Source organism: Crinia signifera, chromosome 8, assembly GCF_055691185.1.
Source record: "Crinia signifera chromosome 8, ASM5569118v1, whole genome shotgun sequence".
Taxonomy (NCBI): Eukaryota; Metazoa; Chordata; class Amphibia; order Anura; family Myobatrachidae; genus Crinia; species Crinia signifera.
The window spans coordinates 143,134,615-143,153,597 of NC_139224.1; positions in this window are offsets into that span (position 1 = coordinate 143,134,615).

An 18,983-nucleotide genomic window follows, 5' to 3' on the forward strand; every position below is an offset into this window, starting at 1 on the left:
TTATACTGGACTGGCTCATGTTACATTGGGGGGTATTCAGATCTGATCACAAAACCATGCTGCACTGCAGATAAGCAGATGTAACATGTGTGGAGAGTTAGATTTGAGAGGGGTAAATAAAGCAGCCCGTATTTACCATGCACAGAAACAAGTTAACTCAAATCTAACTCTCTCTAACACGTTACATTTGCCCCATTTACAGTCCATTTGAGAAAAATTCAGGTCTGAATTAGAGATGTGCAGGCTCTGATTAAAGGTGCGTACACACGTACAGATTTTCTGTCTGATCTATCTGGTGGGAACAAAAACCTGGAAATGTATGGGAGCAAATGACAGTCAAAAAATTGTTCCCTAACACTTGAAAACAGACAGTGATCAGTCAGACAAATTGTTTAAATCTTTCTGATATAAACAAATTTATCAAAGCATATATTTTTTTTCCGTTTTCCTGCATTTGGGTGGAAATTTTTAGTTATCATTTGCACCCATACATTTCCAGGTTTTTTTTCCCACCAGATAGATCAGACAGAAAATCTGTATGTGTGTACGCACCTTTACTCTGATTTCAAAGCAGGATCTTAATGGCTATCCCAAATCACATGACAGTTGTTGATAGCCAATAAGATCCTGCTTTGAAATCAGAGTAAATCAGAGCCTGCACATCTCTAGTCTGAATAACCCCCTTTATTAAATTTGCCACCAAGCTTGCTTTTTCAAGTTAATTTCCCTCAAATCAAGGTGAAAATTGGCAATCCACCTTGGAAAGTGCTTTGTGCGCAGATAGGAGCATTAACCCCTTGGGTCGTATGCCCGGAAATTTTCCGTGCTGCCACAGCGGGCTGTCCCGGAAAATTTCCGGGCATACCACTAATGCAGTGGTCAGGGAACTTGGTCTTCATTAACCCACACAGTGCATGTTTTGCTGGTAACCCAGCAGGTGCACAGGTACACTAATTAGTCACAGACACATTTTATAAGGTCCGCAGGTGGAGTTAATTATTTCACTTGTGATTCTGTGAGGAGACCTGCAAAACACGCACTGCGTGTGGTAATGAGGACCGAGTTCCCTGACCACTGCACTAATGTGTAATAGGTGTGCGCAAGTGGTGTCCAGGTGTGCACCACTGGCGCACCACCTCTAGAGCCCCCCCACCGTCACTCCCCCCAAACACCACCCCCCCCCCACCCCCCATTACCTTTGCTCCGGAGCTCCCCTGACCCCCTCTTCCCCAGCCGCCATGCAGTGTTTCCTGCAGTGATGTAGGTGGCAGGCTCGGGGATGTTCGGGTCGGCTCGGGGGGCCTCGGGAGAGTTCAGGCACCTGAGTCCTACCGAGCCACCGTGAAACATCCCCGAGCCTGCCGCTAGGGTGACCAACTCATCCCTTTAATCCGGGACACATATTAATTACACAGGTTCTGTGGCTGACTTCACCTGGTTTTAAACTGCCACACCTCAAGACTCCATTTCACCTTGTTTTAAACTGCCACAGAACCTGTGTAATTAATATGTGTCCCGGATTAAAGGGATGAGTTGGTCACCCTACCTGCCGCCTGTGTGGTTAGTGATGACTGACAGGCGGCAGGGAAGCTCTGGTGGCAAGGAAGCTCCGGCGTACTAACACCGGAGCCGAGGTGAGGGCGGGGGGGCTGTAACCTGTGGTGGGTTGTCCTGCCCCAGCAAAACCCACCACTCAAGGGGTTAATGCACGTAAGGAAGTAGCACAGGTCTGCAGAATTAGAAGTTCCTAATTTACGCTTATGAGATGTCCAGCATAATTCTGTTCATAAATAGAAATGTACATAGCACCATCTAGAGTATAATAAGGATACTGCAGCATAGCTAGGGGCTTCTGCAAACATTTGAATTTTGTCCTTGTGGAGCGTTAGTTTATTTCAATTAAAAATACACACTGTACAAATTATAGCTTTTTCCAGCATGTAATACTTTCTCATTTAAATGCAAACATTTAAACTATGCACGTATAGGGCTACAGCCAAATAAAAGCCGCTCTGCCACTGATTATACAAGTACAGCTGTATCATGTAGCACAGTAGCAAGGCATATATTGCAGTGTTTGAAGCTATTTCCAATTCACAAAGGCCCTTATTTATTTATTTACAGTGTCTTATATAGCGCAGCAGATTCCGTTACAGTTTCTTATATAGCGCAGCAGATTCCATTTGCAATAGTAGACAGTGATAAAACAAACTGGGTAACAACAGACATACTTGGAGGTAGGAGGGCCCTGCTATGTCCCTTACAATCTATAGGGACATAGGAGGGAAACAAAAGGACAGGTACCAGTAATAGCATAGGAGTCCCACCGAGGTGCAGGACTAGAAGGGAAGCTATTTAATACATAAGTGCCTCAGAGGGTTATGCGTGTGGTACTTAAATATGATAGGCTTGCCTGAAGAGATGAGTTTTCAGGGTACACTTGAAAGTTTGGAGGCTGGTGGAGAGTCTTATTGTGGGTAGAAGGCCATTCCATAGGGTGGGAGCAGCCTAGGGTTGCCACCTCTCCCGGATTTCCGGGAATCTCAGTGGCAACCCTCAAGGAGGCTTTTTCAGTTTCCTGGATTCCGAAATTCTCCCGGAATTCGGGTGTCAGAAAAAGCCTCCTGTCCAGCTCTCCACTTTGTCTCTACCCGTGCGCCGACGCTGCTGGCTGCCTGCTTCCGGAATCGGATGCACTATTCTCCCGCAGCCTGTAGACCGAGAGACTCGCGAGATGATGACGTCATCATCTCGCGAGTCTGTCTGTGTGTGACAGGTTGCGGTGGAATAGTGCATCCGATTCCGGGAGCAGGCAGCCAGCGGCGGCAGGGACAGCCCGGGACCATTAGGCAGACCTGTAGGGCCGGCACCACAGCAGCATGACACCTCGCAGCACTTGTGGTGAGTGACAAACCCCACAAGCAGCGTTTGTGGTGAGTGACAAACCCCACTCATATATATATATATATATTATTTCCAGAGGGGTAGTCGCACACCACAAACTCAATCAGCAACTGAGTGCTCGGCCCAGAGACATGGAGTAATATAGGAGACAGAACTGTACGCCAGCAACATCAGATTTGGTATGAAAAAATATTTTTATATTGGCATAATAAAGTGCATAGTGACAAATTTCCATAAAGAGGAGGCCGTGCAAAAAAAGTAAAAATACTTAGCAGCAGATATGGCAGAACATGATCCGGTCCTCCTCCATTAAGGTCATTCGCACGACAAGCCTGTTTCGGTGCTAAGAGGCACCTTAGTCATGTGCACATGACTAAGGTGCCTCTTAGCACCGAAACAGGCTTGTTACTATTATGCCAATATAAAAATCTTTTTTTCATACCAAATCTGATGTTGCTGGCGTACAGTTCTGTCTCATATATATATATATATATATATATATATATATATATATATATCTCCGGTGGTGGCGGCACTCTCAGACGAAATAACGACACAATAACACTGTATATGTGTCCAACGTTTCAGTGCATGGCACTTTTATCAAGAACAGTGTAACAATGAAAAAACAAAACTTACCCCCATAAATAGCACGCCAACCCCTCAGAAGAGACGCTGCTTCCGCCCGCTCCAGTCAGCTGCTGGTCGCGCGGCTCTGACGTCAGACTCACCCCATGTGATCCTGTTGCTTGGCAACAGCTACAAACAAAAATCACGCAATATTAAAAATGCACATATCGATCTAAAAGAGTAAAGTGCATCGTGCATAGTTGCCTATATAAGGTGCTAGGTGTAACCCAATGATAAGATCATGCAATTCATAAAACATACATAAAGAATACGCTTCATAGTAGTTGCGCCGCTACAAGTTAACACAATGTCGACTAATCACAAAAAGTGCTGTAAATGTAAACTTTGGTTATTAACCTAATGTAATCAGTTCACTAAAAGGTATCTTTACATATTTTAATCTCTAGGACATCGTGTCAATCCCGTGTCGGCCGCAATCAACCAAGTATGCGAAACATAGAAACGAATACAGTATTTTAAAACTAAGACCATTATAAATACAGGTGTGTAACCAATAGATTCATACAATGTACATTATTAGAGAACACTCAATCACATAGAGTCAGTAGAATATTATAAAAAACAATGCAATCCTAAAGTTTCATTGAGCCCTCTAGGGGCTAGGGTCCCCAATTTTTCAATCCACATAGATTCTCTTTGGAGAAGCATGATATTTCTATCACCTCCCCTCTTCAATGGTGGTACTTGATCTATGATCATATAGCGTATTGCTGTAATATTGTGTTTAGCTCTAGCGAAGTGCCTGGCTAGAGGCTGATCACTGTCCCCTTTTAGAATGGCAGCCTTAATGGCTGAACGATGTAGTGCCATTCTCTCCTTAAACTGTCGTTCAGTTTTGCCTACATATTGTAACGAGCATGGGCACGTGATAATGTAAACCACGTACCTGGATGTACATGACAATCTGTAATTAATGTTAAATTTTTTTCCAGAAAATGGGTGATTAAATGAACCACCAGTTTGCATGTACCCACATGTCGTGCAATTTGGGCAACGGAAACAGCCCTTCTTGGGGGCCCCCAGGAATGTGCCACCTTTTTTCTTAGACATATCTGTAATGTCTGTACGGACCAGGTAATTCCTAAGGTTCTTACTCCTGCGGTATGCAGGCATTAACCTGGTATTTAACAGATGAAGTTGGGGATCTGTATTGATGGCTGGCCAAAAAGATTTAATTTTCTTGGTGAGGGAGGGAGATTGATGATTGTATGTGTTGGACCAAATAAATTTATTACTCTGGCCCTGTTTATCTTTCTCTTTCCTTTCCTCACCCATCAATTGAGCCCGTGGGACTTTAAGAGCCCTATCTCTCATTAGCTGGACAGTGTTTTTATCATATCCACGTTCATGGAATTTCGCACTCATGTCATCTAGTGCTTTAGTGGCCTCGGTCCTGTCACTAGTGATCCTAAGGGCCCTTAGAAATTGGCTGTATGGTAAGGCTTGTTTTAAATTTTTGGGGTGTGCACTGGACGCTAATAAAAGATTATTTCTGTCAGTGGATTTTTGAAAAATATTGGTGCGAAGGGTGCTGCCCTCTTTAGTGATAGTGACATCTAGGTAGTTTACTGAACTATCGCTGATCTGGTAAGTCAGTTTTACTGGACTATCGGTACTGTTATGATTATCAATGAGGGATGTAAATTCCTCTTTTGAACCCCTCCAAAAAATGAGGAGGTCGTCTATATACCTAAAGTAGGCATAGACTTTCTCTGCCACTGTCGGTTCAGAAAAAAATAAATCATTTTCAACCTGAAACATAAAAATAATAGAGTAGGCCGGGGCTACATTCGATCCCATCGCAACCCCGGCCGTCTGCAGATAGAAACCTCCATCATAATAAAAGTAATTTTTACTTAGTATCATTTCAAGGAGTGTCATAAAAAAATCAAGGTCAGGCCCTAAATAAAGAGGGTTGTTAGTAAGGGTCCTACGTACTGCTTCCAATCCCATATTATGGGGGATACACGTGTAAAGATTACACACATCTACCGAGCATAACAGACAATCTGCTGGGAGATCTTTAAATGCATGAATAGCTGTTAATAACGCTGTTGTGTCTTTAAGACACGTTTTTTTTGCTTGTATGATCGGCTGTAAATATCCATCTAAGTAGATGGAGATCGGCTGGAAAATGGATCCCCTGGCCGATATAATCGGCCGACCTGGTGGTGCTGACATGCTTTTATGCACTTTGGGAAGTGTATACAATAATGGTCTAATAGGTTTGTCCACAGTTAAGCAATTTTTAATAAGATCAGTAATATAACCCTCAGCACATGCATTCCGCAAAAGTCCATCCAATTCTTGTTTAAAGCGAATAGTGGGATCTGATGGTAATGCTCTATAGGTCTTAATATCAGACAACTGTCTCTCAATTTCGATCTTGTAGTCGCTTAAGTTCTGCACAACAATCGCTCCCCCTTTGTCCGATTGTCTAATCGTAATATCCTCATAAGAGGCAAGATCCTTTAACGCACTCCTCTCCTCTTTGGACATATTTCAGAATTTAGGATTAATGTCCATAGGATGTTTGGGTGTTTCTTGGTCGATCAATCGGCTGAATGTTTTTAGAGATGGATTGTTACTAGGGGGGTCAAATTTGGACTTGGGACGTAGTGGGATCAGATGGACTGGAAGGGTGTCTTGTTCATTCACTGTGGTTTTATCCCCAAAGTGTTCACGTAATCGGATTTTTCTATTCAGCTTATAGGCATCCACTTTCCATTGCAATGTGTCGAATTTGGCAGTAGTTGTAAAAGAAAGGCCCTTATTGAGCACTGATTTTTCAGCCGGTGACAATGTCTGGGAAGACAAGTTAAATACATTGTCCTTACTAGGATCCTTGTTTATTTGCCCCTTCTGCCTCGCGCTCTGCCCACGGCGGCGGGTGCATCTGGTTTTATAGGACCCCGTTGTGCACGGGTGCGTACGCCTAAAGGGCGAGGACCAGGGGGAAGATCACTGTCACTGCCGGTTGAGGGATTGTCGGATGTGTCACCACCTGGGCGTCGTAGTCTGCGTCTAAACAGAGGACGGGTATCACTCTTCTGGTATGCTCCAGTGAGCCAGGGATATATACGCTGCTGTTCATAATCTTGGTCGACCTTAGCTCTTTTCTCTTTCTTGAATTGTGTCAACTCATTTTTATATTTATCCAAGTCATTGGAGAGTTTTGACATCCAATCCACCGTTGTGTCGGCAAGTAGTGCCTCTTTCTTGTTCGCCTCATATGTCGCAGCTTTCATTTTGTATGAGTCCATCTCCTTCCTCGACTCCTCAATAACGAGGAGGAGGAGATCAAAAGAACATTTGTTCAAAATAGATGTCCATTTGACACAAAATTCATTATTATATCGCCCAATTGTCGGGACATTCCTCACCCTAAACCCGCGCGGGATCTTTTTATCCCGATAGTAATTTGATAGTGTCACACCATGCTGAAAAAAATCAAACTCTTTTTTCTTAAGACGTAATATTTCTTTAAACACCTTTTGTGGCAGATCACGATTATGTTTAGTGTCGACTTCATCAGCAAATAAAATTGTCTCGGCATCAGACTCCGAGTAACTATGTAGTTTGCCGGGAATAAGTGTCACACGCTGCTGTAATGGTTCAGGTGTCTCAATCCTTTTCTGAGACATTTTATATCACAGATCCTCAGTGTAAAACACCAGCAAACAAAAATAGGCAAGTGAATAAAAGGCTGATAGTGAATGGTAAATGGTGAAAAAAATGAAATAAAAAAAGAAATATATATAAATTAGAAGTGGGACCTCGATCCCATATAGTGCTTGGTGCTGTGAAGTGAAGAGGGATCCACTGTTGCTAGATATGGTCCAAACAATATCTGGGCGTGGGTGCCTTGCCAGACTGTCCTGGATTCCGTGTCTGCCGCGAACGGTTTCTCCGGTGGTGAGACAGCAAATGTAGCTTGCGTGGGGCCGGCACTCCGTGGCCACTGAAAATAACTTGCCCGGTGCCTTCCAAAAGTTTCCCCATTAGTGCAACGGGTACATCAAATATCTCCGGTGGTGGCGGCACTCTCAGACGAAATAACGACACAATAACACTGTATATGTGTCCAACGTTTCAGTGCATGGCACTTTTATCAAGAACAGTGTAACAATGAAAAAACAAAACTTACCCCCATAAATAGCACGCCAACCCCTCAGAAGAGACGCTGCTTCCGCCCGCTCCAGTCAGCTGCTGATCGCGCGGCTCTGACGTCAGACTCACCCCATGTGATCCTGTTGCTTGGCAACAGCTACAAACAAAAATCACGCAATATTAAAAATTCACATATCGATCTAAAAGAGTAAAGTGCATCGTGCATAGTTGCCTATATAAGGTGCTAGGTGTAACCCAATGATAAGATCATGCAATTCATAAAACATACATAAAGAATACGCTTCATAGTAGTTGCGCCGCTACAAGTTGACACGATGTCGACTAATCACAAAAAGTGCTGTAAATGTAAACTTTGGTTATTAACCTAATGTAATCAGTTCACTTAAAGGTATCTTTACATATTTTAATCTCTAGGACATTGTGTCAATCCCGTGTCGGCCGCAATCAACCAAGTATGCGAAACATAGAAACGAATACAGTATTTTAAAACTAAGACCATTATAAATACAGGTGTGTAACCAATAGATTCATACAATGTACACTATTAGAGAACACTCAATCACATAGAGTCAGTAGAATATTATAAAAAACAATGCAATCCTAAAGTTTCATTGAGCCCTCTAGGGGCTAGGGTCCCCAATTTTTCAATCCACATAGATTCTCTTTGAAGAAGCATGATATTTCTATCACCTCCCCTCTTCAATGGTGGTACTTGATTTATGATCATATAGCGTATTGCTGTAATATTGTGTTTAGCTCTAGCGAAGTGCCTGGCTAGAGGCTGATCACTGTCCCCTTTTAGAATGGCAGCCTTAATGGCTGAACGATGTAGTGCCATTCTCTCCTTAAACTGTCGTTCAGTTTTGCCTACATATTGTAACGAGCATGGGCACGTGATAATGTAAACCACGTACCTGGATGTACATGACAATCTGTAATTAATGTTAAATTTTTTTCCAGAAAATGGGTGATTAAATGAACCACCAGTTTGCATGTACCCACATGTCGTGCAATTTGGGCAACGGAAACAGCCCTTCTTGGGGGCCCCCAGGAATGTGCCACCTTTTTTCTTAGACATATCTGTAATGACCTGTAGGGCCGGCACCACAGCAGCATGACACCCCGCAGCACTTGTGGTGAGTGACAAACCCCACAAGCAGCGTTTGTGGTGAGTGACAAACCCCACTCATATATATATATATTATTTCCAGAGGGGTAGTCGCACACCACAAACTCAATCAGCAACTGAGTGCTCGGCCCAGAGACATGGAGTAATATAGGAGACAGAACTGTACGCCAGCAACATCAGATTTGGTATGAAAAAATATTTTTATATTGGCATAATAAAGTGCATAGTGACAAATTTCCATAAAGAGGAGGCCGTGCAAAAAAAGTAAAAATACTTAGCAGCAGATATGGCAGAACATGATCCGGTCCTCCTCCATTAAGGTCATTCGCACGACAAGCCTGTTTCGGTGCTAAGAGGCACCTTAGTCATGTGCACATGACTAAGGTGCCTCTTAGCACCGAAACAGGCTTGTTACTATTATGCCAATATAAAAATCTTTTTTTCATACCAAATCTGATGTTGCTGGCGTACAGTTCTGTCTCATATATATATATATATATATATATATATATATATATATATATATATCTCCGGTGGTGGCGGCACTCTCAGACGAAATAACGACACAATAACACTGTATATGTGTCCAACGTTTCAGTGCATGGCACTTTTATCAAGAACAGTGTAACAATGAAAAAACAAAACTTACCCCCATAAATAGCACGCCAACCCCTCAGAAGAGACGCTGCTTCCGCCCGCTCCAGTCAGCTGCTAGTCGCGCGGCTCTGACGTCAGACTCACCCCATGTGATCCTGTTGCTTGGCAACAGCTACAAACAAAAATCACGCAATATTAAAAATTCACATATCGATCTAAAAGAGTAAAGTGCATCGTGCATAGTTGCCTATATAAGGTGCTAGGTGTAACCCAATGATAAGATCATGCAATTCATAAAACATACATAAAGAATACGCTTCATAGTAGTTGCGCCGCTACAAGTTGACACAATGTCGACTAATCACAAAAAGTGCCTCTTAGCACCGAAACAGGCTTGTTACTATTATGCCAATATAAAAAAAAAATTTCATACCAAATCTGATGTTGCTGGCGTACAGTTCTGTCTCATATATATATATATATATTATATATATATATATATATATATATATATATATATATATATATATATATATATATAGTGCCAGATTAAGCCTTCGGGGGGCCCAGGGCACTTTAGACAGGGGGGCCTCCTTGCACTTGTCATTACTGGCCGCAAACTGCATGGGAAAATATTACACTGTCACATATTATAGGCAGTATAATCTTTGTTTATAACCATTTCTTTAAGTGCAGCACCCGGGCAGTTGTCATATGTATCTTGGAGTGAGGTTAACCACACATCTATTTTTATATATATATATATATATATATATATATATATATATATATATATATATATCTAGAGGAAGAAAGAAGTTGGCGCTCCAATAGTGTATTACCTCTCCTACCCTTTTGAGTACGGAGTACTCTGTTCATGCTGTGAAGCCAGCGGCAGGTAACAGCCGCATGCTGCGGTACGTGATCCCATTCGTATGTTCTGTTTTATATCAATAAAAACCTTTAAAAACTAAGTGGTAATACACTATTGGAGCGCCCACTTCTTTCTTCCTCTAGATATTATTGACCCGGTGGATTCGGGAATAAACAAAGTGGAGCAGCCGGCTTAAGAAACTATATATATTATACACACTTTCATACCACATGAAAAGCCTGTATTTGTCCCTCTGTACCTTACTCTGTAGGATACCTCACAGTCCCAGTGCTGCCTCTGATTAAAAACCCTCCCATGACTAGGCTGCTGCTGCTGTTCTCCATGGGCCTGAGAAGCATGTAATGAGCTCAACCAATCAGAGCTCAGCACTAACGTCTCATGGGACGAGGGACTTAGTCAACTCCCAGTAATGCATTGCACACTTGTGCAGTCAGTGTGCCTTGGATCCCAATGCTCAGCACCATTAATCATTGTCACATTGGCAGATAGGTGAAGCTGCAGCACTACCCCACTCCCATGCACAAAACCTTTTGAAAAATACATGCCAACCACAGGGGGCCCCTAGCTAGAGGGGGGCCCAGGGGTACTGACCCCTTGTGCCTCCATTATAATCCGGCCCTGTAACAGGCATAATGACTTTGAGTGGCAGGTGGATCATCACCGCATTGGACGTAACCTACGTTTGAAAGAACATTTTCAGGACTTTGTACGGGACAATTGATCTTCTGTTATTCAGTCCTTTGTGAGTAAACAGCATTTATCTTCTTACGATCCCATCAGCCACAATGCCTCAATTAAAACTTTTAGTAGAATGCTGGGTGAATCTATGTATAAATACACGACCGTTAATAGTGTACATCATTGTAATTTGTCAAGTAGTGAGCTTCGGGCTTTGAAGAATCTCAGTACAGATAAAAGTATCACTATCCGCCACACCGATAAGGGGGGCAAGATAGTGATACAAGATATTGCGGAGTATCGCACTGAAATGCTACATAGGGACCCCACTCCTGAATATCAAAGTGAATTGTTCAAACTTCTAGACCTCTCCTGTAGTGGTGGCTTGATTGATAAAAAGTGTTGTGCAGCATTGAAAGTACCATGCCCTATTGTACCGGTGTTATATACACTACCGAAAATCCACAAGTGTTTGCAGAACCCCCCTGGTCGACCTATCATCTCGGCCAGGGGGAGTTTGTACCAACCTGTCTCACAATTGTTGGACATGTTGGTACAACCGCACATTGTGGTACAGTCGACACATCTTAAAGACACAACGTAATTTTTTACTAAATTAGAGGCTGTGGGTGAAGTGGCTCCTGGCACTATACTTTGTGTCATGGATGTCACAAGCCTGTACACCTCCATTCCGCACACTGACGGCCTGTTGGCCATGAAGGAGTTTTTGTGCCAGAAGGTTACTAAGTTTGGTTTTGACACTGATTTATTCCTGACTCTTTTGAAACTCATACTGACCCGCAACTATTTTGTATTTGATAGCAAAATATACCTGCAGACATCCGGGTGTGCAATGGGGGCGGCGGTTTCGCCGTCCTATGCTAACATTTATATGTTTGGTCTAGAACAAAAAATGTTTTTTTCAGCACAGATTTAGTAAACATATCTGGATGTTCTGCAGGTATATAGATGATCTATTCATGTTGTGGGAAGGGGGACAAGATACTTTTGAGGTGATGATGCAAGAAATAAATGCTTTGGATACACCCATTAAATTTACTTTTAAATGCAGCACCATTGAGATTGCATATCTAGATGTTCTGGTACAGCTTACCAATGGACTCATCTCTACCACTATTTTTTACAAAAGTACCGACAGGAATACCCTGTTAATGGCGAACAGCCATCATCCCCCTGCCCTCAAGAAAGGGTTACTGTTAGACTTCTGTATGTTTATTATAGCAACCACTGTTCTCAACTGTGCTTATAGATAGATATTGTCAGTGTATGTCTGATAGTTGTTGATAAAGTTTTTCAGGTACTTCCTGTTTTCTCTTCCTGATCTTTATGCAGTAGCTGGTGATGCAGCAAGCAGAGTGCAGCATGTCATCCAAGTTATATGTTCATCATTAAACCTTCTTCTTGAAAATCTTACAGCATCTACTTGTTCTAAATGCGTTCCTGCTAACAGGTTATGGGCCCAGGACTGCAGAAAGAGAAGTAACAAGAGTTAAAAGCACTCAAACAGAAAGGCAGAACCCAGAAGAGACATGGCTGCCATTAACAGTGCCTCAGCCAAATTCACAGTGATGAATCTGACTAACCAGAACTACCAGACATGGAAATTCAAAGTAAAGATGCTGCTTATAAGAGAAGGTACGTGGAAATGCATACAAGAACCTAAACCTCACCCTGTCACAGAGGAATGGACTGAGAAAGATCAGAAAGCAAAGAGTACAATCTCTCTCAGTATAGATGATGATCAGATCGTGCATATATGTAACTGTGACAGTGCAAAAGATATGTGGGATGTGCTGCAGAAAGTACATGAGAGAGCAAATTTAAGCAATAAGCTATATTTAATCAGAAAGCTGTATCAGACTAAACTGCTTAAAGGCCAGGACATGCAGGATTATATAAGATGTACTCTAGAGATGGTAGAGCGTCTGCGTTGCATAGGAGAAGAAATAAAAGACTTTCATATAGCAGCCCTGCTACTCAGTGGTCTCCCAGATAGTTATGAGACACTTGTAACTGCGCTAGATGCCAGACCAGACGATGAACTTACATTAGAGTATGTGAAAGGCAAACTTGTGGATGAATATAAGCGCAAGACTGAGAGCACAAATAAGGATGAAGGATCCTTAGCAGAATCGGCATTAAAGGTGCAGAACTGTTTTAAGAAATCCACTCAGAGACATGAAACACGTGAATGTTTTGTATGTAAGAGACCTGGTCACATAAAGGCAGACTGCAGAGTTTGGAAAGCCAGAATGGATCAGTTAAAGAAACAAGATGCTAAGCAAAAAGCAAACAGTGCTATAAAGGAGCCAGGAAACACTTCGGTACTTGTGAGTTATCTGGGCGCCCGATTTTGGGTACTTGCGATTTGCATGCGATATCGCATGCGATATCGCATGCGATTTGCATAAGATTTGCTATTCATTTCATTACCCCACTATCCCCAAAGTGTGTCTATCAACGTGAACCCGAAGCGTGGCGAGCGCAGCGAGCCCGCGAGGGGCGGCGGTACGCGTCCTCCGACCTTTTCATGCCCTACTATCCACTAGGGCGTGGAGTGAGAATAGAATAGTGTGGCGAGCGCAGCGAGCCACCGAGCCCGAAGCGTGGCGAGCGCAGCGAGCCCCGCGAGGGGACGCGGACACCTTCACAGGTATCCGCGTGCCCTTGCGGGCTTCACAGGTGTCCGCGTCCCCTCGCGGGGCTCGCTGCGCTCGCCACGCTTCGGGCTCGGTGGCTCGCTGCGCTCGCCACACTATTCTATTCTCACTCCACGCCCTAGTGGATAGTAGGGCATGAAAAGGTCGGTGGACGCGTACCGCCGCCCCTCGCGGGCTCGCTGCGCTCGCCACGCTTCGGGTTCACGTTGATAGACACACTTTGGGGATAGTGGGGTAATGAAATGAATAGCAAATCTTATGCAAATCGCATGCTAAATCGCATGCAAATCGCATGCGATATCGCATGCGATCTAGTACCAAAATCGGGCGCCCAGATAACTCACAAGTACCAACACTTCTAATGCTGAATTTGCCTTTCATAGTAACAGCGGTACCTCAGTGATAAATGCGTGGTGCATTGACTCAGTAGCTACAAGTCATATGACTAATGATAAAAATTTCTTTACTCAGTTGGACCAAAGTAATTCAGAAAGAATAGCTACAGCTAATGGACATTACATGGTTTCAGGAGGGATAGGGGAAGGTTATCTTTACTGTCCAGTCTCTCCAACATTTACCAGAAAAATATTTATGAAGAATGTACTGTATGTGCCCAATCTTGACACTAACCTGCTATCAGTGAAAAAGCTCGCCAAGCAAGGACATATTGTGACATTTAAAGGTGACAAGTGTATTATTACAAATGGAAGCCACATTCTTGCAGAAGGAACTATCAAAGATGAGCTATATCAGTTAAAGTGCAGAGAAGTTGTTAATACCGCTAAGCAGGAGCATATTAACTGCATCCATGTATGGCACCGTCGTCTAGGGCACAGAAATCCAGAAGCAATAAGAAAACTAGCCCAAGAACAGCATGCAAATGGTATCAAAATTGATCCTTGCACACAAATGATGAAGTGTACCAGCTGCCTAAAAGGGAAAATGACAAGAAAACCTTTTCCAAAAGCAAGTAATAGTAGAGCTGAGAATTGTCTGGATATAATTCACACAGATGTATGTGGACCAATGAAAAATATGACCCCAGGACAGAAAAGATATTTTCTTACATTCATTGATGATTACTCCAAATTCACAACTCTTTACCTGCTGCAAAGTAAGGATGAAGTCTCAGAAAAACTTGAAGAATATCTTGCCCAAGTAAACAACAAGTTCGGAAGATTTCCAAAAATAATGCGTGCAGATAATGGCACAGAATACAAGAGTGGCAAAACACAAACCATTCTGAAAAGACATGGAGTTACATTCCAGACTACGGTACCGTATAATCCAGAGCAGAATGGTGTCGCTGAGAGAATGAATCGGACACTATGTGAAAGTGAGCGGAGCATGCTCTTTGATGCAGATTTGCCAGCAACTTACTGGGGAGAAGCAATCATGACAGCCTGTTATCTCCAAAATCGTTTATTAGGTAAAACAACTGAAAAGACTCCATATGAACTATGGAATGGAAAGAAGCCTGACCTGCATCATATTAAAATATTTGGAAGTAAAGCATTTGTACATGTTCCAAAGGAAAAGCGCTCAAAATGGGATGCTCGAGCAGAGGAAGGAGTGCTCGTAGGTTACAGTGAGTCTCAAAAGGGATACAGAATTCTACATAAAGAAACCAACAAGGTAACAATAAGTAGAAGCGTTATAATTGATGAAAACTCAGTGTATCTTACATTTGAAGAAATGACACAGGCAGTGCAGCTTGAAGAACAACCACCGTCAGTAGAAGAAAACGATATTGAAGTTGCTATAAGTGATCCTGTTACTGCTGAAGAGGAAAGATTACTTCTACCTCCAGTCAGGAGTTCTACAAGGTGTAATAAGAATATTCCACCAAAGCGACTATCTTATCTTGCACGAACAGCACCAGAACCTGAACCTGAACCAGAATCCTGGAAAGACATGCAAAAACTGCCCACTAATAAAAAGGAAAAATAGATTAAAGCAGCTGATGAAGAAATGGAATCTCTTAAACAGCTCCAGACATGGGAACTTACAGAGTTACCTGTAGGAAAACATGCAGTTGGATGTAAATGGGTTTTTAAAACCAAATATGACTCTGAAGGTAAAGTCCACAGATTTAAAGCAAGATTAGTAGCAAAGGGCTATACTCAAAAATATGGTGAAGATTATGATGCAACTTTTGCACCAGTTGCGAAACAGAGTACTTTCAGAACCTTGATGGCCATAGCTGCTTTAAGAAATATGGAAGTAAGGCATTTTGACATTAAAACTGCTTTTCTCAATGGTGATATTGAAGAAGAATTGTACATGGCTCAGCCTGAAGGTTATATAGTAGAGGGCAAAGAGCATCTTGTCTGCAAATTACAAAAATCTCTCTATGGTCTCAAACAATCAGCAAGAGCATGGAATAGTAAAATAAATGAAGTTTTACTAAACGAAATGTTCACAAGAAGTAAGGCAGACTCATGCCTATACTCCAAGTTTGAAGATGGGAAGTGGATGTATCTACTCTTGTATGTGGATGATTTGATTATTGCCCATGAAGAAAATAAAGAAATCAAAAAGTTAAGTGAAGTTCTAAATTTACACTTTGAAACTAAAGATCTGGGAGAGGTGACAAACTATCTAGGAATCCAGATACAGCGGAAAGAAGATGGAAGTTTTCTGCTCAATCAATCTGCTAAAATTACTAAAATTCTCAATCAGTTTAAAATGTCAGAGGCTAAAGGTGTGACTACGCCAATGGACGCAGCTTATCTCAAACTGGAAGGAGAAGATGATCTCTTGCCCAATAATGAACAATACAGACAAGCAGTGGGGGCACTTATATATGTGGCAACCACTACAAGGCCAGATATTTCAGTTGCCATGTCTCATCTTTGTAGGCGTGTGAGTAAACCTCGTCGAATAGATTGGAATGCAATCAAGAGAGTCATGCAGTACCTTAAACACACACAGGACTTGAACCTGACATTGTCAGAAAAAGGAAATCTTGAATTGACAGGATATGTGGATTCAGATTGGGCAGGTGATTACAAGGATCGTAAGTCAACAAGTGGCTACTTGTTCAAGGTTGGAGACAGCCTAATATCATGGTCCAGCAAAAAGCAAATGTCAGTTGCCTTATCATCAACAGAAGCGGAATACATCTCAGCAGCTTATGCCAGTCAAGAAGTTGTTTGGTTACGTCAGTTACTACAGGATTTTGGAGAGTCAGTAGCAAAACCAACGATATTGTTTGAGGACAATCAGGGATGTATAAAACTTGCAAACAGTGAAAAGATAAATGCTAGAACCAAACATATTGATGTGAAGCATCATTATCTACGTGATCTTGTGGAGCAAAATGTAATTCTTCTTGAATATTGTGAGACTGACAATATGTTAGCTGATATTATGACAAAGCCAGTACCAAGGCCAAAGTTTGAGGATATCAGATCTAGAATGGGACTTGTTTGAGAAGCAGTAGTTGTGTGGGGGTGTTAGACTTCTGTATGTTTATTATAGCAACCACTGTTCTCAACTGTGCTTATAGATAGATATTGTCAGTGTATGTCTGATAGTTGTTGATAAAGTTTTTCAGGTACTTCCTGTTTTCTCTTCCTGATCTTTATGCAGTAGCTGGTGATGCAGCAAGCAGAGTGCAGCATGTCATCCAAGTTATATGTTCATCGTTAAACCTTCTTCTTGAAAATCTTACAGCATCTACTTGTTCTAAATGCGTTCCTGCTAACAGTTACCCTATTCACAATTGGTAAGAGTGGCCATGATATATAGTGACTGGTCCACTCTGCCATGTGAATTAGATAAGGTCATACAAAAATTTCATGAGCGTTGATACGCCTTAAAGGACCTTGAGTTATCTAAGAATAGGGTTTTGAGCTTAGAAAGAAAGAATCTTTTGAAACCGGTAATTAGAAAGAAAGAATCTATTTTTCCCTTAGTAACCAATTTTGACACTTCAAGCCCCGTCCTGCCCATTGCCACAAGAGCCTTGTGGCCTGTATTGGCTTCTGACAAAAGTTTGAGCTGCTTCCAAAATGTGAGACCATTACCGTGCTACCGGAGGGGTAAGAACCTTCGGGACCTACTTGTGCATTCCGACATTAGCGAATTCCAAGGTATACCTAATGTGGCAGTTAAGAAACCAGGCTGCTATAGGTGTCCTAAATGTGTCACATGTGGTTACTTGATAGCCAGTGGTACATTTAAGCACCCTCACAGTGCATTTAAATACAAAATTAGACACGTAGGGGGAAATTTACCAAAATGGATTCGTAGAAAAAAGGTGTATTCGTAGGCAGAAATACACCTTTTTTTTACGAATTTGTATTTTCGGGATTTACAATCCCAAAAATACAACAATTCGTAGTCCTAAAGATGGAACATTCGTATTTGTATTTACAAATACGAATGTCTACACCATCGATAGAATACGACAGAAATCACCATTCAAAAGAATGGTGGTTTCTGATTTACTAAGCAGCCGTACTGATAATACGGCTGCTTAGTGGTGTAAAACAGGCATGCAAATACGACAGGAAAATAGAACACCATTTTCATGTCGTATTTGCGTTTTAGCCTGCACGGATCAGTCAGATCCGTGCAGGCTTCGGTGTAAAAAAATAGAAAAATAAATAAATAAAAAAAAAACCCGGCGTGGGGTCCCCCCCACAGCCGAAACCAGCACCAGGCTGACAGAGCCTGGAGCCGGTAATTAAAAATCAGGGAACCCGACAAATAGGGGTTCCCCGATTTTTAACAACCAGCCCCAGGCTCCTGCTCTGGGGCTGGTTCCCAAAATACGGGGGACAAAATGACTAGGGGTCCCCCGTATTTTAAGAACCAGCCCCAGGCAAAACCAGCCAGCAGGGTAATGCCACAGCCGGGGGGAGACTTTTTATACAAGTCCCCCCGGCCAAAGCATTCATCCCTACCGACCAGTCAGCCTGGCCAGGGGCCCTGGGGGAGTGGGGACCCCCCCAATAAAGGGGTCCCCCCTCTCCAGGACTTACCTGACCAGGCTGAAGCCTGGTGCTGTCCTCGATGCCCCTGGGCGGTGGGCATCGAGCTGATGGTATGGTGTAAAAAATAGAATAAAAACCATTGTCTTTTACTGGTGAACTATGAGTCCCAGCAAGCCTCCCCCGCAAGCTGGGACTTGGAGAACCACAAGTCCCAGCCTGCGGGGCATTAAAGGGCCCGCTGGGTCTTGTAGTGCCACAGTAAAAGAAAGAGTTAAATAAACACACTGACACACGTGAAAAATAAAAGTTTAATACATACATAACACATACATACTGATACTTACCTTTCTTGATCCCGTAGGTAGCCCTGGTCC